General features: G+C 38.3%; 1 long non-coding RNA gene across 1 annotated transcript; it reads right to left on the bottom strand.

Moving 5' to 3' along the window:
- Positions 1 to 571: 571 nt before the first annotated feature.
- LOC125137552 (uncharacterized) lies at positions 572 to 26,478 on the bottom strand. Its single transcript, XR_007137433.1, has 3 exons — positions 26,449 to 26,478; positions 11,972 to 12,085; positions 572 to 627 (listed from the first exon to the last, which is right to left on the bottom strand). It is a non-coding gene; the product is annotated as an uncharacterized LOC125137552 (long non-coding RNA).
- Positions 26,479 to 26,695: the final 217 nt, after the last annotated feature.

The following is a 26,695-nucleotide window of genomic DNA, read 5'->3' on the forward strand; positions in this document are numbered from 1 at the left end:
TTTTAAGCTCCTAGTTTGTTAGCTCCTTCTTTTCTATAATTTTTGAATGTTTCTATTGACTTATTTTTCTTTTGGGTATGAATCATATTTTCTTCCTTTGAATGCCTGATAATTTTTTTTATCAGATCCTAAATATGATAAATTTTACTTCTTTGAATGCTGGGTTTGTTATATTCCTTTAAAGAGTGTTCTTTGTTCTGCATGCAGTTAACTTACTTGTAGATGCGTGTGATCTTTTCAAGGCCCACTTTTAATCTTTTTTGGATGCAAAGGATCAGTTTTCACCCTAGGGCTAGTTTAGCTCCATTATTAAATCATGGTGTTGTCTTTTATTTATTTTATTTTTTTGCTTTTTAGGGCTGCACCTGAGGCATATGGAAGTTCCCAGGCTAGGGGTCAAATTGGAGCTACAGCTGCCGGCCTACACCAGAGCCACAGCAACACCAGATCCAAGCTGCATCTGCAATCTGCACCACAGGTCATGGCAACCCTGGGTCCCTGATCCACTGAGCAAGGCCTGGGATTGAATCTGCATCCTCATGGATACTAGTTGGAATCATTTCTGCTGCGCCACAGTGGGAACTCCCAAATCATGGTCTTTTTCAAGGAGAAGCGGAAGACACAACCCTGGATAAAAGGAGAGACAATTCAGTTTGGGAAGTTGGTATAAGACTTGAGCATATAGACAGGTGAGCAGGAATTAAAGTGAAAGCAAGGAGATAAAAGTGGGGTGAGGGGAATTGTATGCTATACTGAGATTTGCACGTACAAAAGCCTAGAGATGAGAAGTATATGATGTTGTCTGAATAAGAGCTATGCAAGTTCATATTTGACTTGGGAGGACAGAAAGGGAATAATGGGAGAGATGAGGCTAGTAAAATAAGCAAATATTAAACGTGTAGCAAATGAATTTTCTAAGAACCAAGTTTCTCAACCATTTATATCACTACCTACAAGTTTTAACAAAGCAGGTCTCACTTCTTTTTTTTTTTTGAATCATGTTTGGAGTGTAAAAGAATAAGTGATATGGGTTATAGAAATTTAATTTCATAAGAATTTTGATTTTTAAAAGTCTCAATTTCTGATTTTTCTAGCTGCATGGTTTTAATCTGAGTCTTTGTTTTCCTCATCCATAAAGGAGTAAGGGAGGGCAAAAGTATGAACTCACTTACAGGGCTGGAATAAGTTAAAAAACATAGAAATAAATACCAGTGTCCAGCGTGATAGACACTCACCATGCAAGTATCCTTGGATGAAATCCCTAAAAAAATGACTCCTTTACTCCTCTTAGCCCAGAAGGTCTCACCTGAGGTTGCACATTAAAATCACATGAGGAACTATGAAAAATATTGATGCCCAGTCCCCAGTCTGGGGTAGGGCCTGGGCTTTGTATTATTTTTTTAAAAGCTTTCCAAGTGATTTTTAACATAATGCAAGGTTGAAAACTGCTAATCTAACCAGAGAAGACTAACATTTTCACCCCTCTGAAATCAAGATTGTGTGTCTAGCAAAGCAAAACTTGAAAACATGAGATTTATTAAGAGAAAAACAACTGCAGGCCGTAACTGCCACTGATGAGAGCTGGATACACACTTGGCTGACTTCTTAGATTCTATTTTTAACATTAAAAAAAAGTATATTGCTTATGTAATACTGTGACTGTTTTACATAATACATCCTTTCGATTAGAATAAAAATTTTTATTTCTTTAAAATTATTTCTATAGCAAAATAGAGGAAAGTTTCAGTTTCTTTATAATTTTTTAAAGCATTATTTACTTTGAACTCTTGTTTTTTTAAATCCATCATTCATTTTAGGTTCATTCACTTCTAAAGGACTTAAAAGAAAATTAACTTAGTAAAACAAAAATAAGGCCAACAACATGATGGCAGTTAAATGCCATTTAACTGTCATATATATATCCATATATGTCCAGATATATATGAAACAGCTTATATTTTAGACTTATCTTAAGCTTCATTGGGTTAACTTTTTTGATTATCTGTTTAATTTTATTTATTTAATTGAAATAGATTTTATTTAGTGTTGTGTTGGTTTTAGGTATACAGCAAGGTGATTTAGATGTATATGTATACATACACATATGTACACATACACACATATTTGTTTTCAGATTCTTTTCCCTCACAAGTTATTGCAAAATATTAAGTATGGTTCCTTGTGCTGTACAGTAGGTCCTTGTTGGTTATCTATTTATATGTAGTAGTGTGTACATGTTAATCCCAAATTCCGAATTTATCCTTCCTCCTCTTTCCCCTTTGGTAACCATAAGTTTGTCTGTGGGTCTCTTTCTGTTTTATAAATAAGTTAATTTGTATCATTTGTTAAAGATTCCACATACTAGTGATACTATATTTGTCCTTCTCTGACTTACTTAGTATGGTAATCTCTAGGTCCATCCATATTGCTAAAATGGCATTATTTCATTCTTTTTGTGGCTGAGTAATATTCCATTGTATACATATACCACATCATATTTATCCATTCACCTGTCAATGGAGACTTAGGTAGCTTCCATATCTTGGGTATTGTACTTGTCATAGTGCTACAATGAGGTGCATTATCTTTTCAAATTATGGTTTTCTCTGGAATATGCTCAGGAGTAGGACTGCAGGGACATATGGTAGCCCTAGTTGTAGTTTTTTAAATAACATCCATACTATTCTCCAGAGTGGCTATGCCAATTTACATTCCCACCAACAGTTAAGGAGGGTACCCTTTTCTCCACAACCTATACAGTATTTATTACTTATAGACTTGTTAATAATAGACATTCTGACCAGTGCGAGGTGGTACCTTATTGTAGTTTTGATTTTCATTTCTCTGTTTTGAGCATCTTTCCATGGTATGTCCAGCCCAGGCTCCTATGACATCATTGCTTGTGTTCTGGGTCCCAGCACATGTGAGTCCTTTTGTGTGTTCTCCAAGAGTGGAGTCTGTTTCCCCCATTCCTGTGGAGCTCCTGTACTCAAGCCTCACTGGTCTTCAAAGCCAAATGCTCTGGGGCTCTTCTGCTCGATGCTGCAAAGGGCTCCGAACACTCGCTTCTGTGGGAGAACTTCTGTAATATAATTATTCTCCAGTTTGTGGGTTACCCACCCAGGGGGTATGATATTTGATTATATCATGAGTGTGCCCCCTCCTGCTGTCTTGTGGTTTCTTTATTTTTTTTTAGGGTTTTGTTTTTTCTAATACACTTGATTGACATTATTCTATTTCTGCTATATAGCAAAGTAACCTGATCATACACACACACATATACACATTACTTTCCTCACATTATCCTTCATCATGTTCCGTCACAAGTGACTAAATATAGTTCCCTGTGCTATACAGCAGGATATTATGCTTATTCACTCCAAAAGCAATAGTGTGCATCTACTAATGCCAAACTCCCAGTCTATACCACCCTCTCCCCTTCTTCTTCAGCAACCACAAGTCTGTTCTCCAAGCCTATGAGTTTGTTTAATTTCTATAGAAAGGTTCATTTGTGCTGTATATTAGATTCCAGGTAAAAGATGCATATCATATGGTATTTGTCTTTCTCTGACTTCACTTAGTATGAGAGTCTCCAGTTTCATCCATGTTGCTGCAAATGGCATTATTTTCTTCTTTTTTATGGCTGAGTAGTATTCCATTGTATATATATACCACATCTTCTTAATCCATACATAGGATTTAGGACATTTAAGTTGTTTCCATATCTTGACTATTGTGAATAGTGCTGCAATGAACATTCGGGTGCATGTATCTTTTTCAATGAAGGTTTGTCTGGATATATGTCCAGGAGTGGAATTGCTGGATCATATGGCAGCTCTACATTTAGTTTTCTGAGGTACCTCCATACTGTTTTCCACAGTGGTTGTACCAGTTTACATTCCCACCAACAGTGCAGGAGAGTTCCCTTTTCTCCACAACCTCTCCAGCATTCATTATTTATTGACTTGTTAATGATGGCCATTCTGACAAGTGTGAGGTTGTACCTCGTAAGAGTTTTGATTTTCATTTCTCTAATTATTAGTGATGCTGAGCATTTTTTTCATGTACCTATTGGCCATCTGTATATCTTTGGAAAATGTATATTCAGATCTTTGCCCATTTTTCAATTGTGTCATTGGTGTTTTTTGTTGTTCAGTTGTATAAGTTGTTTGTATATTTTAGAGATTAAGCCCTTGTGAGTTGTATCATTTGAAACTACTTTCTCCCATTCTATAGGCTTTTTGTTTTCTAATGGTTTCCTTTGCTATGCAAAAGCTTGTAAGCTTGATTAGGTCCTATTGGTTTATTTTTGTTTTTATTTCTGTTGCTTTGGGAAACTGACTTAAGAAAATATTTTTACAGTTGATGTCAGAGAATGTTTTACCTATGTTCTCTTCTAGGAGTTTGATGGTGTCTTGTCTTATGTTTAAGTCTTTAAGCCATTTTGAGTTTATTTATTTATTTTTTTTGCATGGTGTGAGGGTGTTTTCTATTTTCATTTACATACAGTTGTCCAGTTTTCTCAGCACCACTTCCTGAAAAGGCTGTCTTTTTCACATTTTATATTCTTGCCTCCTTTGTCAAAGACAAATAGGTGACCATAGGTTTCTTAGTTTATTTCTGGGTTCTCTATTCTGTATATGTTTTTGTACCAGTATCACACTGTCTTGATTACTGTGGCATTGTAATAATTTGCCTGAAGTCTGGGAGAGTTATGCCTCCTGCTTGGTTTTTTTCTCTCTCAGGATTGCTTTGGCAATTCTGGGTCTTTTATGGTTCCATATACATTTTTGCATTGTTTGTTCTAGTTCTGTGAAAAATGTCATGGGTAATTTGATGGGGATTGCATTAAATCTGTAGATTGCTTTGGGTTGTATGGCCATTTTAACAATATTGATTCTTCCAATCCAGGAGCATGGGCTATCTTTCCATTTCTTTGAATCCTCTTTGATTTCCCTGATTAATGTTTTATAGTTCTCAGCATATAAGTCTTTCATATCCTTAGTCAGGTTTATTCCTGGGTATTTAAATTTTGGGGGTGTGATTTTAAAAGGTATTATATCTTTGGGTATTTTCTTTTGATCTATTTCTTCTTGATTCAGTTTTTGTGGGTTGTATGTCTCTAGAAAATTTTCCATTTCTTCTAGGTTGTCAAATTTGTTGTCATATAATTATTCATAGTATTCTATTTTTTTAAAATATTTCTTCAGTATCCATTGAGAGTTCTCCTTTTTCATTTCTTATTTTGTTTGAGCTCTTTCTCTCCTCTTCTTGGTGAGTCTGGCTAGAGGTTTGTCAATTTTGGCTACCCTTTTAAAGAACCAGCTCTTGGTTTTACTAATTTTTTGTATTGTTTTTTGAATCTCTGTTTTATTGATTTCCTCTCTGATCTTTATTATTTCCTTCCTTCTGCTGATTTTAGGTTTTGTTTGTTCTTCTTTTTTGAATCCTTTTAGGTGGTGAGTTAAGTTGTTGATTTTAGATTTTTCTTTTTGTTTTTTGTTTTTGGAAGGCCTGTATTGCTATGAACTTCCTTTTTGAGGAAGGCATGTATTGCTATAAACTTTGTGGCATCCCATAGATATATTTATTTATTTTGCTGTTTAGGGCTGCACCCATGGCATGTGGAGGTTCCCAGGCTAGGGGTTGAATTGGAGGTACAGCAGCTGGCCTGTACCACAGCCACAGCAATGCCAGATCCAAGCTATATCTGTGACCTACACCACAGCTCACGGCAGTGCCTGATCCTTAACCCATTGAGCGAGGCTATGGATAAAATCCAAAACCTCATGTTTCCTAGTTGGATTTGTTTCCACTGTGACAGGATGGGAACTCCAACACCCTAAAGATTTTGGATAGTTTGTGTTTTCATTATCATTTGTCTAGAGTTGTTTTTTTAGAGCAGCACTTGAGGCATATGGAGATTCCCAGGTTAGGGACTGAATCAGAGCCGGCCTACACCAAAGCCACAGCAACACCAGATTGGAGCAGCATCTGCAATCTATAGCCCAGCTCACAGCAACACTGGATCCTTAACCCAATGAGCGAGGTTAGGGATCAAACCTGTGTCCTCATGGATGCTAGTCAGATTCATTTCCACTGAGCCATGATGGGAACTCCTCAAGATATTTTTTTAATTTCTGTTTTGATTTCCTCTTTGACCCATTGGGTTTTTTAGTAGCATGTTGTTTATTCTCCATGTAGTCATTTTTTTTCTCATTTTTTCCCCCTTTGGTTAACTTCTAGTTTCATGCCATTGTGGTCAGAGAAGATAATTGAAATAATTTCTATACTCTTAAATTTCTTGAGGTTAGCTTTGTGCCTCTGTATGTGGTGAATCCTTGAGAATGTCCCATGTGCATTTGAAAAGAATGTATATTATGATTTTTTTTGGATGTAATGTCCTGAAAATGTTATTTAAGCACAATTTTTCTATTGTTCCATTTAGGATCTGTTGCCTTATTGATTTTTTGTCTAGAGGATCTGTCCATTGATGTGAGGGGGGTGTTAAAGCCTCCTACTATTATTGTATTCCCATAAATTTCTCCTTCTATTTCTGTTAGTATTGGTTGTATGTATCTGGGTGCTCCTACAGTAGAGCATACATATTGATGATTAGAATATCCTCTTCTTGAAATGGATCCTTTTATCATTAAATAGTGTCCGTCTTTGTCTTTCTTTAGGCCCTTTGTTTTAAAGTCTATTTTGTCTGATATGAGTATTGCAACTCCCACTTTCTTATCTTTTCCATTGTCATGAAATATCTTTTCCAGTCCCCTCACTTTCAATTTATCTATGTCTTTTGTCCTAAGATGAGTCTCTTGTAGACAGCATATTGTAGGTTTTTTTTTTTTTTAACCTAATTTGCCATTTTATGTCTTTCAATTGGAGCATTCATTCCACTCACATTTATGGTAATTATTGATAAATACATATTTATTGCCATTTTAAACTTTGTTTTCCAATTGATTCTGTTTCTTCTTTGTTCTTTTTTTTTTTTTTTTGGTTGGATGATTTCCTTTTATTTTATGCTTGTGTCCTTTTCTTTTTAGTTTTATGAATGTAATGTTTGGTTTTGATTTGTGGTTGTCCTGTTTTTCAAGTATGTTAACTCTTTCCTATATCTGCTTGCTTTATTGTGATAGTCATAGGCTCAAACACATTCTAAAAAAACCTACAAAAACAAACAAAAGTCTAGATTTACTTACTTTCCTTGCTCATATTCTATGATTTTGATGCCTTTTGTAAACCTCTTCATGTTTATCATTTTGCTGTTGTTTGTGGTTGTCATCACTTCTATAATTTTTTTTTTTTTTTAGATCTGTATACTGGCATATTTAAGCATTGCTTTCCAATTGTGACTCCCTCCATCCTATTCTTATTTCTTTTTTGTTTAGAGGTGAACTTTCAGTATTTCTTTTAGAATGGGTTTAGTATTGCTGTACCCTTTTAGTTTTTGTTGGAGAAATTCTTTATTTCTCCTTCTATTTTTAAATGATACTCTTACTGGGTAGAGTGTTCTAGGCTGCAAATTCTTCTTAGAACTTTGAATATATCCTGCCCTATCTTCTGGCCTATAGTGGTTTCTGTAGGGAAATCTGCTGATAGTCTTATGGGGGTTCCCTTAAAATTAATGCTTAGTTTTTCTCCTGCTGCCTTTAGAATCCTCTTTAACTTTTTGCCATTTTTATTATAATGTCTTGGTGCAGGCCTGTTTGTTTGGGGTCTTCTGTGTTTCCTGAATCTTGATATCTGTTTCCTTTAGATTTGGAAAGTTTTCAGCCATAATTTCTTCCAATGTATTTTCAATCCACTTTTTTTCTTCTCCTTCTGGAATCCCAATTATGCATAGATTGGCCCACTTTACATTATCCCATAGATCTCTTATATTGGTTTCATATTTTTTCATTTGGTTTTCTCTCTGCTGTCCTGACCGGGTGTTTTCCATTATTCTATCTTCCAAGTCACTAATTCATTTCTCTGCATTATTAATTCTGCTTTTCAATGACTTTACTTCAGCTTGTGTTTCTGAAAATGAATTTTCTAACTTTTCTTAGCTCCTCCGTGTATTTTCTAATTCCTTTCTAAAGTAATCTGCATTACTGTTCATATCTGCGCTTAATTCCTTTAGTATTTTCTCTATCTCCTTTTTGAACTTGATGTCTGTTAGATTGCGGGGATCTGTTTCATTATTCGATCCTTCAGGTGAATTATATTCTTTTAACTGGGAATGGTTCCTGAGCTGCTGCTTTTTGCTTATATTTTCCTTATTCTATGAGTTTAGGGAAAACAAGTACTTTAGTCTTGGAGGGCTGCTTATATGCAGAAGCACCCCTGTCTATTTTATTAGGGTTTCTTATTTTTAGGGTGCTGCATGTGCTTCCAGGGAGATGGAGGCAATGGGCAAGTCTAGTAGCCAGTGCCTGGTTGCTGGGCTTTTGACAGTGGCAAGGACCCATGGGAAGGTTCCTTGATCCTAGTTGCAGGGCCTTGGGAAATGACAGTGATCAGGCAGCTGTAGGCAGCACCCAGAGTATTTGGCAGTGGCAGCAGCAAAGCAGGTGTGTTCCTGGAGGAGTGAGAGCAAGAATGGGTGGTGCTTGGTTGGAATGCCCTCTTCTTTGCCAACCTCTGAGTTGACCAGGGCTGCAGATGATGCCCATTCACAGACCCCTAGTGGTGGAAGGCCATGCCCCCCTCTGGTTTGTCCCTGCCACCTGTAGATCATGCAAGAGGTGCCGCTTACTGCTTAGCCCCTCCCTGCTCTTAGGTCACAAAAGAGGTGCCTGGCCACTTGTAATGCACACAAGAAGTGCCAGGTCATCCATAGCCTGAGCAAGTGGTGGTGCTTGCCGCCCATAGCCTCCACCAGAGGTGATGTGTGCAGGGAAATACATTCCTATGGTGGTCTGTCACTCCTCCTCTTGCCCGCCCCAACAATGGTGCCTTGCTGCTCCTGAAGGCCCAGACCTCCTCCCAGGTTCCCTTGGCTGTGGCATTCCACTACCCATCCCATGGTATTCAGCTCCCCAGCCCATGGCACACTGCTCCCTAGGTCCTTAGGCTGTCTCCATACAGCCAACCCTAGTCCTCTCTCCAGAAGTGACCTCTGGAGCCTGAGTCTCAGGGCCCAGCCCCCACCTGAGTGTCTCAGGCTGTGGTGTCTGGGAGCAGTGGTGCGAATGGTTTGTGTGATTTTCACTCTGCTTTGCCCTCCTCAGTCCAGCTGCTGTGATTTTTCTCTGTGACTTTGAGGCCCCCCTGTCTCGGCTGATGTCCCCATCAGTTAGGCTGTCTTCCCAGGGTGTGGGTTCCTTTCCTCTTTATCAGCTCCCTCTCAGGAGTGCTAGTCCCATCCTGATTACTTCTCTCTGCCCCCACCTTTTTTTGCCCAGTTACGTGGGGGTTTAAGTCTTCTGCCAGCATTCAGTAGATGTTCTGTGCAAATCATTTTACATTTAGATTTTTTTTTGTGTGTGTTTGTGGGAGGTGAGTGCCATGTCCTATTCCTCTGTCATCTTGATCCCCCCCCCGCCCCGTTTCTTCTTTCATCCTTGCATGTAGTATGTCTTTTTTGGCAGATTCCACTCTTTTATCCATGGTTGCTCAGCATTTGATTGTGATTTTGGTGTGCTTGTGAGAGGTGGTGAGCCCAAGGTCCTTCAACTCTACCATCTTGTCCCAAGTTACTCTCAATTAGCTTTTACTGCATTCCTGGAATAGCAGGAAACTTAGAAGTCATAAAGACTGAGTGAAGTACAAACAGGGCTCCAGGACTATTTCTCTACAATTCTCTTGCTTTGCCTTTATCCTCTTTTTTTTTGTGTAAGTTTTCTCTTCATGTTGGCATCCTTCACCACTGAAAGACCATTAGCAGCAACAATGGCAGCATGCTTTCTGGTTTCTTTCTAGTGGGAGAGAGTTCATGGGTTAACTTTTAGATTTCCTGCTTTCACTTTAAACTGTTATGGGATCACATTATCCAAGGTTTAACTTTCTTCCTATAGATTATGTTAGTTATTAATAAGAGTTTACATTTTCCAATAAATTTTCATTAGATTGAATTACTTATCTTTTCCTTCAGGAATATTTACTTTCAGAATTCTAAACTTATTACCAAAAACAGAAGATAAAAAATATACAAAGTACATTTTTATGAGAAAAGATATTATATAAATATAAAATATAATTTGCTCTGAAATATTCTTTTTTTTTTCTTTTTTCTTTTTATGGCTGCACTTGCAGCATATGGAAGTTCCTAGGCTAGAGGCTGAATCAGAGCTATAGTTGCTGGCCTATACCACAGCCATACCAATGCTGAATCCAAATCACCTGGAACCCATACTGCAGCTTGTGCCAATACCAAATCCTTAACCCACTGCAGGAGGCCAAGGACTGAACTTGTAGCCTTCCGAAAGCTATGTCAGGTAAACTGCTGAGCCACAATGGGAACTCCTAAAACATTCATTTTGAAATATTTTTGTTCTATTATATTTTTAACTCACATTTGGAAAGGTCTTCTAAACTTGTCACAAAGTTCTCTAGACATTATGAAAGACCATTATTTCTACATCCAAAGGAGAGTTTTGATAAGTCAGGTATTGCTAGCCCAGTGCTTCCCTGATTTTCTGGTTATTCAGCTGGAAGAGAGGTGATGGGAAGATGCTTGGAGAATGAGCTATATTCCTTTCTCCAACTTCAGCTTTGTAAACGCTATGACTCAGTTGCACAGGCACTTGCTTAGTAGATGGGTTACAACAGTTTACATAACTGACCACATCATATGTATTTTTTCTCTCTGAAAAAAATTTTTTACTTATCTCAATGTGTCACTAAAGGTCTTTGAAGAGAACAGACTTACATTTCTGGTTTTTCATTTTTGTTAGTAGTGAGGCCTAATGTCCTCTTCTCAGCAGCAGTAAGCAGCTTCATTTAAACTAATTACCTTGGACTGAACTAAAGAGAAAGAGTAGTAGTACTGTTCAGTCAGATCTTACAACACAGGCAAGAGGCAGAGGAAAGTAAAAGGGTTAGGAATATAGGAGAAAGAAAAGACATAATAAGATGATTAAATAAAGCTTCAAGTAAATAATAGGGATGCTAATTACTGAGGAATAAAATGATCAGAGCAATCCTAAGTAATAGCTTATTGAAAAGGCAAAGTTGATAAGTTTTTGAATAAAGTGACTGATTACTCTGGTTCTAAATCTTCCATAGATAAAAATGCTTTAAACTCAGCAAGTAAGGGGAGCGATCAAGATGTTAGAGTAGTAGGACATGGAGCTCACCTCCTCCCACAAATACATCAAAAATACATCTACATGTAGAACAATTCTCACAGAATATCTATTGAACACTGGCAGAAGACCTCAGATTTCTGAAAAGGTAAGAAAATCTCCACATAACTGGGTGGGATAAGAGGAAAAAGAAAAAAGAGGGAGAGAGAGTGAAAAGAATCAAGACAGGACCTTCACCCCTGGGAGGGAGCTGTGAAAAGAGGCAATGTTCTTGCACTATGGGAAGTCCCTTCACTGGCAGGGAGATCAGCCAGGATGGAGGGGGAGCTTTGGAGCCTTGGAGGAGAATGCAGCAACAGGGTATGTGGAAGGCAAAACGGAGAGACCTGTACAGATGGCTGGTGCTGCTGCGCTGCACTCCTCAGCTTGAGACACATCCTCTGGGGAGGGTGGAGGCTGGGTGCTAAAGCTCAGGCTTCAGAGGTTAGACCTGGGGAGGGGGCTGGAGTTGACTGCGAGGGATGGCCTAAAGAGGTCAGAGTGTGGTGCAGCTACAACCAAGGGTGTATGCGGAAGAAACCTGGGCCTGCCATATAGATGAAGTGCCATTTTTTGGGGGATGCATGAGGGGAGAGGCAGGACCCACCCTTTCCCCCAGGTGCATGATGCTCTCAGTTAACCAGATGTCACTGTTTTGGAGTGTGGGGCATGAGTGTGAGCTGGTGCTGAGTTACCTGGTAACAGTCACTAACTGCTGCTGGTGCTGTGGGTTCCAGGAGTGTGTGCCAGCTGCTACCACCACTGTCTCAGGTTCCAGAAACACAAAAGTCACCGCATCTGCACATTCCCTATCAAGGGGATAATGGCCAGCACACAGTGAGGAAAGAGGTGGCAGTCATGCATACTAAAAACAGCCTTCATGCCAAAAACATTAAACCCACACAAACTACACAGGGATACCTCTGCACATAAATAGCCTTCCAAGGCCACAGTAGATAACTGTTTCTCTTAAACTTACAGAGTAAGAGAAATATATGCAAAATGAAGAAGCAGAGAAACCACTCCAAGTTGAAAGACCAAGAGACATCCCCTGAAAGAACAAATGAAACAGACCTCTTCAGTCTAATAGACATTGAGTTCAAAAAGGAAATAACAGAAATACTGAAGGAATTAAGAAAGGCTATTGATGGAAAAGCAGATTACTATAAAAAGCAACTAGAAAGTAAATGGAGCCCAGAAAAATTAGAAAATTAATTTGCAGAGAGGAAAGCTGAATAGCAGAATGAGTAATACAGAAGAACAAGTAAGTGACCTGGGATATAGAATAATGGGAATCACCCAATCAGAACAGGAGACAGAAGCCAAATTTAAAAAATGAAAGCAATAAAAGAGACCTACGGGATAATATAAAGCATGCCAATCTATGCAAAATAGGGATTCCAGAAGGAGAAGAGAAAAGGGGATTGAAAGTGTATTCGAAGAAATTATGGCTGAAAACTTTCCAAACCTAAAGAAGCAAACAGATATCCAGGTTCAAGAAGCATAGAGAGACCCAAACAAGACAAATCCAAAGAGACTTACACCAAGACATACTTATAGTTACAATGGTAGAAGTTAAAGAGAGTATTCTAAAGGCAGCAAGGGAAAAACAAAGAGTTAATTACAAAGGGACCCCTATAAGGCTATCAGCTGATTTCTCTAAAGAAACACTACAGGCAAGAAGGGAGAGGCAAAATATATAGTCTTTTTTTTTTTTTTGTCCTTTTGTCCTTTTTTAGGGTTGCACCCACTGCATATGGAAGTTCCCAGGCTAAGGGTCTAATCAGAGCTGTAGCCGCTGGCCTATGCTGGAGCCACAGCAACGCCAGAGCTGAGCCATGTTTGTGACCTACACCACAGCTCACGGCAACCCCAGATCCTTCACCCAATGAACAAGGCCATGGATCGAACTCAACCTCATGGTCCCTAGTTGGATTCGTTTCTGCTGGGCCATGATGGGAAGTCCTATACAAAGTCTTAAAATGGAAAATCATGCAATCTAGAATATTCTACCTAGCAGGATTATCATTAGAATGTAAGGAGAGCTAAAGAATTTCTCAGATAATTGGGCTGCCCTGGGGAGGAGCCTCTTGGGTTTCCAGCAGCCCTGCAACCCGGCCAAGCCCCCAGGGGGTGCCGAGACCTAGCGGATCAGCTGCATAGGACTGCCAGCTCCAGGCAGGACCCCCTACAGCCCAGAAAAGCTGCAACAAGCCTGGCCGAGTCAGGAAAAGATCTCAGACGGTCTTTCTGAGTCGGGCTGCCCCGGGGAGGAGCCTCTTCGGTTTTCAGTGGCCCTGCTAGCCACCCAAGCCCTCAGGGGGTGCCCCACTCCTGCGGAATAGCTGCTCAGCACCACCAGCCCCCTAGAAGAGCCCCTGCAGCCCAGAAAAGCTGCAACAAGCTTGGCCAGACTGTGAAAAGATCCGCCTACATTCTCAGGCCGTCGTTCTGAGTTGGGCTGCCCTAGGGAAGAGCCTCTTAGGTTCTCAGTGACCCAGATAGCTGCTCCAGCCCCCAGGGGATGCTGCACTCCTGAGGAACAGCTGCCCAACACCGCCAACCCCCTGCAAGAACCCCACAGCCTAAAAACACCAGAGCAAGCTCTGCATGACCAAGTGAAATCTGCTACCATCGTGGTGTGGACCCCCCAGTTCTGTCTGCCCTCAGGAAGTCCTCCTTTGCTTCAAAGAAATACTGTTAGCCCCATCAACACTCCAGAAAAGCCATACTGCCTCAAAAAAGATTGACCAACAACACCAGCCCTCAGGAAATATTCCACGGCAGTGACAAGGCAAACACTACCCCAACACGGAGAGTACAACTCCCTCAGGAGAAAGAAAACAACAAGCAAGATGAAGAAGCTGAGAAACCACCCCCAGTCAAACCAACAGGAGAACTCACCTAAAACAGTCAACAATGAAACAGATCTCTACAGTCTGACAGACCTGGAGTTCCAAAGAGAAATAGTGAAAATACTGAAGGCATTAAGAGAAGATATGAACAGTAATGCAGATACCCTCAGAAAGGAACTAGAAAATATAAGGAGGAGCCAAGAAAAACTAGAACATTCATTTGCAGAGATGCAAACTGAACTAAGGGCAGTAAAAACCAGAATGAATAATGCAGAAGAACGAATCAGTGATATGGAAGATAGAATAATGGAAATCACCCAATCTGGTCAGCAGACAGAAAACCGAATCAAAAAACTGGAAAGCAAAATAAGAGACCTATGGGATAATATAAAGCGGGCCAATCTACGCATAATAGAAATTCCAGAAGGAGTAGAAAAAGATAAGGGGATGGAAAATATATTTGAAGAAATTATCGCTGGAAACTTCCCAAATCTAAAGGATACCAGGTTCAAGATACAAGAAGCACAGAGGGCCCCAAACAAACTGAACCCAAATAGACCCACAGCAAGACACATCATAATAAAAATGGCAAAAGTTAGTGATAAAGAGAGGATCCTAAAGGCAGCAAGAGAAAAACAGAATGTTACCTACAAGGGAACCCCCGTAAGATTATCAGCTGATTTCTCTACAGAAACACTACAGGCCAGGAAGGAATGGCAAGAGATATTTAAAGTGCTAAAAGGAAAAAAATATGCAACCTAGAATACTCTATCCAGCAAGAATATCATTTAAAATAGAAGGGGAAATAAAATTTTTTTCCAACAAACAAAAACTTAAAGAATACAGCAACACAAAACCCAGGTTAAAGGAAATATTGAAAGGGCTTCTCTAAACCAAAAAGAAAGGAAGGAAAGGGAAGAAAAAAGAAAAGAAAAAAAAAAAAAAAAGAAGAGGAAGAACTAGGACTGAGGAAACTGCAATCAGAGAGCAGTCACTCAAATAAGCCAGCATACAGATTTAATCATGAACATGCTTCAAACAAAATAAAATTAAAAAGAAAAGAATAAAAAAGAGTCATCAAAACCATAAAATGTGGGCAAGGGATGTTAGGAAATAAATAACCCTTTTTGTTTGTTTGTATGTTTCTCTTCTTAATTTTAATATAGTAATGAAGTGTTTGAACTTACAGGACCATCAGGCTAAAACACACAACTATGGGAAGGGGTTAGCATACTTAAAAAACAGGGCAACCACAAGCCAAAACCAAATATTGCATTTGCAAAAAATGAAAAAAAAAATACACTCAAACAGATAATAACAGGAGACCATCCAACCAAAAAAAAAAAAAAAAGGAAGAATGGAGAACCATAGAATCAACTGGAACACGAGGTTCAAAATGGCAATAAATAATCCTCTATCAATTATCACCTTAAATGTCAATGGACTGAATGCCCCAATCAAAAGACACAGACTGGCTGAGTGGATAAAAAGGCAAAAACCTTCACTATGCTGCCTACAAGAAACTCACCTTAGGACAAAAGATACATATAGATTGAAAGTGAAAGGGTGGGGAAAAATATTTCACGCCAATAGACATGACAGAAAAGCAGGAGTCGCAACACTCATATCAGACAAAATAGACTTGAAAACAAAAGACATAAAGAAAGACAAAGAAGGACACTACTTAATGATTAAGGGATCCATCCAAGAAGAGGATGTTACTATCGTCAACATATATGCCCCAAATACAGGAGCACCCAGATACATACATCAAATATTAACAGACATAAAGGGAGATATTGATGAGAATACAATCATAGTAGGAGACCTTAATACCCCCCTCACATCAATGGACAGATCCTCTAGACAGAAAACCAATAAAGCAACAGAGATCCTAAAGGAAACAATAGAAAAGTTAGACTTCATTGATATCTTCAGGACACTACATCCAAAAAAAGCAGAATACACATTCTTCTCAAATGCTCATGGAACATTCTCAAGAATCGACCACATCTTGGGACACAAAGCTAATCCCAATAAATTTAGGAGCATAGAAATTATCTCAAGTATCTTCTCTGACCACAATGCCATGAAATTAGAAACCAACCATGGGAAAAGGAAAGAGAAAAAACCTACTGCATGGAGACTAAATAACATGCTACTAAAAAACCAATGGGTCAATGAGGAAATCAAGAAGGAAATTAAAAAATACCTTGAAACAAATGATAATGAAGACACAACCTCTCAAAATCTATGGGATGCTGCGAAAGCAGTGCTCAGAGGGAAATTTATAGCAATACAGGCCTTTCTCAAAAAAGAAGAAAGATCCCAAAGGGACAACTTAACCCTCCACCTAAATGAATTAGAAAAAGAAGAACAAAAAAGTCCTAAAGTCAGCAGAAGGAAGGAAATTATAAAGATCAAAGAAGAAATCAATAAAATAGAGACTCAAAAAACAACAGAGAAAATTAAGAAAACCAAGAGCTGGTTCTTTGAAAAGGTGAACAAAATTGACAAACCCCCGGCCAGACTCACTAAAAAGAGGAGAGAAAGAACCCAAATAACCAAAATTAGAAATGAAAAAGGAGAAATCACAATGGATACAGCAGAGATATAAAAAAAACCATAAGAGAATACTATGAACAACTATACGGCAACAAGTTTGACAATCTGGAAGAAATGGACAATTTTCTAGAATCTTACAGCCTGCCAAAACTGAATCAAGTAGAAACAGACCAACTGAACAGACCCATCACTAGAAATGAAATGGAAGAGGTCATAAAATCACTCCCTACAAATAAAAGTCCAGGACCAGATGGCTTCACAGGTGAATTCTATCAAACATATAAAGAGGAATTGGTGCCCATCCTCCTTAAACTCTTTCAAAAGGTTGAAGAAGAATACTCCCAAAGACATTCTATGATGCCACCATCACCCTCATTCCAAAACCAGACAGAGATACCACCAAAAAAGAAATCTATCGCCCAATATCACTGATGAATATAGATGCAAAAATTCTCAACAAAATCTTAGCCAACCGAATCCAACAACATATCAAAAAAATTATACACCATGACCAGGTTGGGTTCATCCCAGGTTCACAAGGATGGTTCAACATGTGCAAATCAATCAGCATCATATACCACATTAACAAAAAAAAAGTCAAAAATCATATGATCATCTCAATAGACACAGAAAAAGCATTTGACAAAGTCCAACATCCATTCATGATCAAGACCCTCGCCAAAGTGGGTACAGAGGGAAGATTCCTGAATATAATCAAAGCCATTTATGAGAAACCCACAGCAAATATAATCCTCAATGGGGAAAAACTGAAAGCCTTCTCACTCAAATCTGGAACAAGACAGGGATGCCCACTCTCACCACTGCTCTTCAACCTAGTGTTGGAAGTCCTAGCCACAGCAATTAGACAAACCAAAGAAATCAAAGGCATCCATATAGGAAGAGAAGAGATCAAACTGTCACTGTATGCAGATGACATGATACTATACAGAGAAAACCCTAAGGACTCAACCCCAACACTCCTTGAACTGATTAATGAATTCAGCAAAGTAGCAGGATAGAAGATTAACATTCAGAAGTCAGTTGCATTTCTGTATACCAGCAATGAAATATTAGAAAAGGAATACAAAAATACGATACCTTTTAAAATTGCACCTCACAAAATCAAATGCCTCGGAATACACCTGACCAAGGAGGTAAAGGACCTATATGCCGAGAACTATAAAACTTTCATCAAAGAAATCAAAGAAGATGTAAAGAAATGGAAAGATATTCCATGTTCCTGGATTGGGAAAATCAATATTGTAAAAATGGCCATACTACCCAAAGCAATCTACAGATTCAATGCAATCCCTATCAAATTACCCAGGACATTTTTCACAGAACTAGAACAAACAATCCAAACATTTATATGGAACAACAAAAGACCCAGAATCGCCAAAGCAATCCTGAGAAACAAAAACCAAGCAGGAGGCATAACTCTCCCAGACTTCAAGAAATACTACAAAGCCACAGTCATCAAAACAGTGTGGTACTGGTATCAAAACAGACAGACAGACCAATGGAACAGAATAGAGAACCCGGAAATAAACCCTGACACCTATGGTCAATTAATCTTTGACAAGGGAGGCAAGAACATAAAATGGGAAAAAGAAAGTCTATTCAGCAAGCATTGCTGGGAAACCTGGACAGCTGCATGCAAAGCAATGAAACTAGAACACACCCTCACACCATGCACAAAAATAAACTCCAAATGGCTGAAAGACTTAAATATACGACAGGACACCATCAAACTCCTAGAAGAAAACACAGGCAAAACACTCTCTGACATCAACATCATGAATATTTTCGCAGGTCAGTCTCCCAAAGCAATCGAAATTAGAGCAAAAATAAACCCATGGGACCTCATCAAACTGAAAAGCTTTTGCACAGCAAAGGAAACCCAAAAGAAAACAAAAAGACAACTTACAGAATGGGAGAAAATAGTTTCAAATGATGCAACCGACAAGGGCTTAATCTCTAGAATATATAAACAACTTATACAACCCAACAGCAAAAAAGCCAAGCTTTTGCACAGCAAAGGAAACCCAAAAGAAAACAAAAGACAACTTACAGAATGGGAGAAAATAGTTTCAAATGATGCAACCGACAAGGGCTTAATCTCTAGAATATATAACAACTTAACAACCCAACAGCAAAAAAGCCATGAATCCATGGAAAAATGGGCAAAAGACCTGAATAGACATTTCTCCAGAGAAGATACACAGATGGCCAACAAACACATGAAAAAATGCTCAACATCGCTGATTATAAGAGAAATGCAAATCAAAACTACCATGAGATACCACCTCACACCAGTCAGAATGGCCATCATTAATAAATCCACAAATAACAAGTGCTGGAGGGGCTGTGGAGAAAAGGGAACCCTCCTACACTGTTGGTGGGAATGTAAACTGGTACAGCCACTATGGAGAAACAGTTTGGAGATACCTTAGAAATCTATACATAGAACTTCCATGTGACCCCGCAATCCCACTCTTGGGCATCTATCCGGACAAAACTCTACTTAAAAGAGACATGCACCCGCATGTTCATTGCAGCACTATTCACAATAGCCAGGACGTGGAAACAACCCAAATGTCCATCGACAGATGATGGATTCGGAAGAGGTGGTATATATACACAATGGAATACTACACAGCCATAAAAAAGAATGACATAATGCCATTGGCAGCAACATGGATGGAACTAGAGAATCTCATCCTGAGTGAAATGAGCCGAAAGAGAAAGACAAATACCGTATGATATCACTTATAACTGGAATCTAAATCCAGCACAAATGACATCTCCTCAGAAAAGAAAATCATGGACTTGGAGAAGAGACTTGTGGCTGCCTGATGAGTGGGGGAGGGAGTGGGAGAGATTGGGAGCTTGGCTTCAGACACGACTTAGAATAGATTACAAGGAGATCCTGCTGAATAGCATTGAGAACTTTGTCTAGATACTCATGTTGCAACAGAAGAAAGGCTGGGGGAAAAATGTAATTGTAATGTATACATGTAGGATAACCTGACCCCCTTGCTGTACAGTGGGAAAATAAAAAAATTATTTAAAAAAAAGAATTTCTCAGATAAGCAAAAACTAAAAGAATAAGGCAATACTAAACTTATCCTAAAAGAAATATTGGAGGGTCTTCTCTTAAAAGAAGCGAGAAGCTACAGGAAAGAGGAAATCACAATTGGAAAGTAAATCACTTAAATAAACCAGAACGCAGATTTAAAAGAAAAGAAAAATAGATTCTATTTGTGAAAGCAATGATAACAGGGAACAGCAAAAGGGTAAACATGAAGATGTAAAAGAGGACATCAAAATCATATAATGTGGGAGAGAAGAGTAAGAAAATGTAGATTTTTTTTAAGAATGTGTTAGAGCTGATATGACTATCAGTCTAAAAAGCCAGCAGATATAGGAAGAAGTCAATAAACTTCAAAAACAGGGTATCCACAAGTCAAAAATATACACTACTCATAAAAAACCAAGAGGAATAGAACACAAGCATAAAATAAAAGCATCAAACAACATAAAAGAAAAACAGAAGGAAAAAGAATACAGAATCAACTGGAAAACAAGGTTTAAAATAGCAATAATTACCATCAAGATAATCAATAATTACCTAAATGTAAATGAACTGAATGCTCCAATCAAAAGCCTTCTTGTTCAAACTTGGAAAAAAGAGAAGGATACCCACTTTTACCACTTCTATTCAACATAGTATGAAAGTCCTAGCCACAGCAATCAAATAAGAAATAAAAGGTATCCAATTGGAAGGGAAGAGATAAAATTGTCATATGCAGATATCATGATATTGCATATAGAAACCCCTAGACTCCACATAAAATCTACTAGAACTAATGAACAAATTCAGCAAGGTAGTAGGATATAAGACACAGAAATCATTTGCATTTCTTCACACTAACAATGAAATGTCAGAAAGGGAATGTTAAAAAACAACAACAATAACAAAAAACCCCAAAAGCAAACCAAAAAAAACTTTTAAAATCACACCAAAAAAATGTAAAATACATAATAAGAATAGATCTGTCCAAGAAGGAGCAGATTTGTTTTATATGCTGAAAACTATAAAACATTAATAAAGGAAATTGAAGATGACTGAAAGAAATGGAAAGATATCTCATGCTCTTACACTGGAAGAATTAATATTGTTTAAATGGCCATATTACCCAAAGCAATCTACAGATATAATGCAATCCATGTCAAATTACCCATGATATTTTCCACAGAACTAGAACAAATAACCCCCCAATTTAAATGGAACCATCAAAGACCCAAAATTTCCAGAGCACTCCTGAGGAAAAAGAACAAAGCAGAAGGTATAACTCTCCCAGACTCAAGACAATACTACAAAATTACAGTAATTAAAATAGTGTGGTATTGGTGCACACACACAAAAAGACATATGGATCAATGGTACAGAATAGAGAACCCAGATATAAACCTACATGTCTACAGTAAATTAATCTTTGATAAAGGAGACAAGAATATATAATAGGAAAAAGATAATCTCTTCAGCAAGTGGTGCTGGGGAAGTTGGACAGCTGCATGTAATTCAGTGAAATCAGACCACACTCTGACACCATAGACAAAAATTAAAAAAAAAAAGGCTTAAAGGTTTAAACATAAGACATGATACCATAAAACTCCTAGAAGAGATCACAGGCAAACATTCTCTGACATAAATCATACCACTGTTTTCTGAGGTTAGTCTCCAAAGGCAATAGAAATGAAACAAAAGGGACCCAATAAAACTTATGAGCTTTTGCACAGCAAAGGAAGCCACAGACAAAATGGAAAGACAATCTCTGGAATGGGAGAAAATATTTGCAAACAATGCAAACAGCTTAATTTCCAAAATACACAAACAACTCGACAACAACAAAAAGCAAACAACCCAACCGAAAAATGGGCAGAAGACCGAAATAGACATTTTCCGGACCTACAGATGCCAAAAGGCACACGAAAAGATGCTCAACATCACTAATTATTAGTGAAATGCAAATGAAAACCACAATCAGGTACCACTTCACAGAGGTCAGAATGGCCACTATTAAGAAGTCTACAAACAACTGAAGGTCCCATCATGGCTCAGTGGAAATGAATCTGACTAGTATACATGAGGACGCAGGTTCAATCCCTGGACTCGAGCAGGGGCTTAAGGATCTGGTGTTGCAGTGAGCTATTGTATAGGTTGCAGATGTGGCTCAGATCCTGTGTTTCTGTGGCTGTGGTGTAGCCAGCAGCTCTGATACGAACCCTACCCTGGGAACCCCCATATGCTGTGGGTGTGGCCCTAAAAAGGCAAAAAAAAAAAAAAAGTCCACAAATAACAGATGCTGGTGAGACTGGAGAAAAGGGAACCTTTCCATACTATTGATGGGAAGGTAAGTTGGTGAAGCCTCTATGGTAAACAGTATGGAGGTTCCTCAGAAAACTAAAAAGAGAATTACATATGATCCAGCAATCCCACTCCTTGGCATATATCCAGACAAAACTATAATTCAAGACACAGAGACCTTAACACCCCACTTACAACAATGGACAGATCCTCTAGACAGAAAATCAATAAGGCAACAGAGATCCTAAAAAGACACAATAGAAAAGTTAGACTTAATTGACATTTCAGGACATTCCCAACCAAAAAAATCAGAATATACCTTCTTCTCAAGTGAACATGGAACATTCTCAAGAATTGATCACATACTGGGGCACAAAGCTAATCTCAACAAATTTAAGAATACAGAAATTATTTCAAGTATCTTCTCTGACCACAATGGCATGAAATTAGAAATCAACCACAGGAAAAGAAATGAGAAAAAACTTACTACATGGAGGACTAAACAACAGGCTACTAAAAAACCAATGGGTCAATGAGGAAATCAAGAAGGAAATTAAAAATACCTCGAGACAAATGATAATGAAGACACATCCACTCAAATCTATGGGATGCTGCAAAAGCAGTGCTCAGAGGGCAATTCATAGCAATAAGGCCTTCCTCAAAAATGAAAAATCTCAAATCAACAACTTAACCCAACACCTAAATGAATTAGGAAAAGAAGAACAAACAAAACCTAAAGTTAGCAGAAGGAAGGAAATCATAAAGATCAAAAGGAAATCAATAAAGTAGAGATTAAAAAAACTACTGAAGAAATCGATAAAACCAAGAGCTGGTTTTTTGAAAAGGTAAGCAAAATTGACAGACCTCTGGCTAGACCTCACCAAGAAGAGGAAAGAAAAAACCCAAATAAACAAAATCAGAAATGAAAAAGGAGAAGTCACAATGGATACTACATAAATACAAAAAAACATGAGAGAATACTATGAACAACTGTATGCCAACAAATTTGACAACCTGGAAGAAATGGACAACTTCCTAGAGACTTACAGCCTGCCAAAACTGAATCAGAAAAAATAGATCAACTGAACTGTCTGATCACTAGAAATGAAATTGAATATGTCATAAAAACACTCCCTACAAATGAAAGTCCAGGACTAGATGGCTTCACAGGTGAATTCTACTAAATATACAAAGAGGAACTTATATCCATTCTCCTTAAACATTTTCAGAAGACTGAAGAAGGAACACTCCCAAAGACATTCTATGAGGCCACCATCACCCTAATTCCAAACTAGAAAAAGATACCACCAAAAAAGAAAACTATACAATATCTTTGATGAATACAGACACAAAAATTCTCAACAAAATTTCAGCCATCCAAATCTAACAACATATCAAAAAGATCATACATCATGACCAGGTGGGATTCATCGCAGGTTGCATAAGGATGGTTCAACATATGCAAATCAATCAACGTCATACACCACATTAACAAAAGAAAAATAAAAAACCACATGATCATCTCAGTAGATGCAGAAAAAACGTTTGACAAAGTCTAACATCCATTCATGATAAAAACTCTTACCGGAGTTTCCCGTCGTGGCGCAGTGGTTAACAAATCCGACTAGGAACCATGAGGTTGTGGGTTCGGTCCCTGCCCTTGCTCAGTGGGTTAACGATCCGGCGTTGCCGTGAGCTGTGGTGTAGGTTGCAGACGCAGCTCGGATCCCGCGTTGCTGTGGCTCTGGTGTAGGCCGGTGGCTACAGCTCTGATTGGACCCCTAGCCTGGGAACCTCCATATGCCGCGGGGAGCGCCCCAAGAAAATAGCAAAAAGCCAAAAAGCCAAAAAAAAAAAAAGTTAAAAAACTCTTACCAAAGTGGGTATAGAGGGAACATACCTTAACATAATCAACGCAATTTATGACACCACCCACAGCAAATATAATACTCAATGGAGAAGAAAGCTGAAAGCCTTCCCACTAAATCTGGAACAAGACAGGGATGTCCACTCTCACCACTGTTATTCAACAGAGTAGTGGAAGTTCTAGCCACAGCAATCAGACAAACAAAAGAAATAAAAGGCATCCAAATAGGAAGAGAAGAGGTAAAACTGTCACTGTATGCAGATGACATGATACTATACATAGAAAATCCTAAGGACTCAACCCCCAAAACTACTTGAACTGATCAACAAATTCAGCAAAATAGGTGGATATAAGATTAACATTCAAAAATCAGTGGCATTTCTGTATAGTGACAATTAAATATTAGAAAGGGAATACAAAAATAAAATACCTTTTTAAAATTGCACCTCCCCCCTTTGATTTAAAATCAAATACCTGGGAATACATCTGACCAAGGAGGTAATAAAGGACTTATATGCCAAGAACTGTAAAATATTAATCAAGGAAATTAAAGATGTAAAGAAATGGAAAGATATTCCATGCTCCTAGGTTGGAAAAATTAATATTGTAAAAAATGGCCATACTACCCAAAGCAATCAAATTACCCATGACATTTTTCACAGAACTAGAAACAAACAATCCAAAAATTTATATGGAACCACAAAAGACCCAGAATTGCCAAAGCAATTCTGAACACCAAGAACCAAACAGGAGGCATAACCCTCCCAAACTTCAGGCAATATTACAAAGCCACAGTCATCAAGACAGTGTGTGGTACTGTATCAAAACAGACAGACCAATGGAACACAATAGAGAACCCGGAAATAAGCCCTGACACCTATGGTCAATTAATCTTTGACAAAGGAGGCAAAAACATAAAATGGGAAAAAGACAGTCTTTTCAGCAAGCATTGCTGGGAAACCTGGACAGCTGCATGCAAAGCAATGAAACTAGAACACACCCTCACACCATGCACAAAAATACACTCCAAATGGCTGAAAGACTTAAAGACAAGACACCACCAAACTCCTGGAAGAGAACATAGGCAAAATATTCTCTGACATCAACCTTATGAATATTTTCGCAGGTCAGTCTCCCAAATCAACAGAAATAAAAGCAAAAATAAACCCATGGGACCGAATCAAATTGACAAGCTTTTGCATAGCAAAGGAAACCCAAAAGAAAACAAAAAGACAACTTACAGAATGGGAGAAACGTTTCAAATGATGCAACTGACAAGGGCTTAATCTCTAGAATATACAAACAACTTATACAACTAAACAGCAAAAAAGCCAACTCAATTGAAAAGTGGGCAAAAGGCCTGAATAGACATTTCTCCAAGGAAGACGTACAGATGGCCAACAAGCACATGAAAAATGCTCAACATCACTGATTATTAGAGAAATGCAAATCAAAACTACCATTAGATACCACCTCACAACCAGTCAGAATGGCCATATTTAATAAGTTCACAAATAACAAATGCTGGAGGGGATATGGAGAAAAAGGAATCTTCCTGCACTGTTGGTGGGATTGTAAGCTGGTGCAACCACTATGGAGATACCTTAGAATCTATACATAGAACTACCATATGACCCAGCAATCCCACTCTTGGGCGTATATCTGTATAAAGCTTTCCTTGAAAAAGACACATGCACCCGCATGTTCACTGCAGCTCTATTCACAATAGCCAAGACATGGAAACAACCCAAATGTCCCCTGACAGATGACTGGATTAGGAAGATGTGGTATATATACACACAACGGAATTACTACGCAGCCATAAAAAAGAATGAAATAATGCCATTTGCAGCAACATGGATGGAACTAGAGACTCTCATACTGAGTGAAGTTAGAAAGATAAATACTGCATAAGATCACCTATATCTGGAATAATATAGGGCACAAATGAACCTTTCCACAGAAAAGAAAATCACGGACTTGCAGAACAGACTTCTGGTTGCCAAGGAGGAGGGGGAGGGACTGGGTTGGTTGGGGGGCTTGGGGTTAATAGATACAAACTATTGCCTTTGGAATGGATCAGCAATGAGATCCTGCTGTGTAGCGTGGTAACTATGTCTAGTCACTTATGATGGAGCATGATAATGTGCGAAAATAGAATGTGTACATGTATGTGTAACTGGGTCACCATGCTGTACAGTAGAAAAAAAACTGTATTGGGGAAATAGCTATTAAAAAATAATAATAAAAAAAGACATGTCCCAGTGTTCACAGCAGCACTATTCATAATAAGACATAGAAACAACCTAAATGGTCATTGACTGATGAATGGATAAATATACCATACATATGTAGAATGGACTACTATACTCAGCCATAAAAAATAATAATGCCATTTGCAACAACATGGATAACTAGAGATCATAGTAGGTGATGTAAGTCAGAAAGAAAAAGACAAATACCATATTATATCACTTAAAATATGACACAAATGAACCTAAGATACATACTCACATAGAGAACAGACTTGTGGAGGCATGGGTTCGATCCCTGGCCTAGTGCAGTGGGTTAAAGGATCCAGCATTGCCGGCTTGGATTCAGTCCCTGGGCCGGGAAATTCCACATTCTGTGGGCATGGCTCACTTTTCTGTTCAGCAGAAATGGACACAATGATGTAAATCAACTTTACTTCAATAAAAAATTAGCAAATAATTGATGTTACTGTATTTTTAATCTTGAAACCTTTAATTTCCAGTATTTG

This window comes from Phacochoerus africanus, chromosome 10 (genome assembly GCF_016906955.1).
Source record: "Phacochoerus africanus isolate WHEZ1 chromosome 10, ROS_Pafr_v1, whole genome shotgun sequence".
NCBI classification, from domain to species: domain Eukaryota; kingdom Metazoa; phylum Chordata; class Mammalia; order Artiodactyla; family Suidae; genus Phacochoerus; species Phacochoerus africanus.